The sequence below is a fragment of the Otolemur garnettii genome, unplaced genomic scaffold (assembly GCF_000181295.1).
Source record: "Otolemur garnettii isolate 467f Iridium unplaced genomic scaffold, OtoGar3 scaffold00007, whole genome shotgun sequence".
NCBI lineage: Eukaryota > Metazoa > Chordata > Mammalia > Primates > Galagidae > Otolemur > Otolemur garnettii.
The window spans coordinates 40,177,632-40,178,417 of NW_003852402.1; positions in this window are offsets into that span (position 1 = coordinate 40,177,632).

A 786-nucleotide genomic window follows, 5' to 3' on the forward strand; every position below is an offset into this window, starting at 1 on the left:
ATGAGTTCCTAGATGTCTTCAGGATGGGGTCTTTTAGTATCAGAAAGACCACGCCATGAGTAGAAGCTTGAAACTTTCATCCCCTCCCCATGCTCCAGGGAGAGGAGAGGGACTGGAGAGTAAATTAGTGATCAATCATGTCTATATGATGAAGCCCCCACAGAAATCCTTACGTATGGGGACGGTGAGCGTCTGTGTTGGTAAACATGTCCACGCATTAGGAGAGGGGTCCTCCCCACTCCGGAGGATCCTCCCCACTCCAGGGGGGTCCTCCTCACTCCAGGAAGATCCTCCTCACTCCAGGGGGTCCGCCTCACTCCAGCATGGAAGAAGCACCTGTGCATAGGACCCTCCTGAGCCTCACTCTAAGTACTTCTCCACCCAGCTGTCATCTGTATCCTTATGTAGACTTTATAATAAACTAGTAAATGTGCTTCCCTGAGTTCTGTAAGACATTCTAGCAAATGATCTAACTTGAGGATAGTGTTGTAGGTAAAAGTTGAGGGTAAGTTAGGCACCCAGCACTTCATGATCAGCATCAAAGTGGAGGGCAGGCAGTCTTGTGGGACTGAGCCTCTAACCTATAAGTTCTGTGCAAACTCCAGATATACAGGGTCAGAATTGCATTGAATTATAGGACACCCAGTTGATGTCTGCAGAGAACTGCCTGGTATAGAGAAACGGCACACACATCTGCTGTCAGAGTATTGTGAATACAGGATAATTTACTTTTTCCTATATAGTTGCTTACTCATGAAGCATAAAGCTATTCCATTATAATTAGCA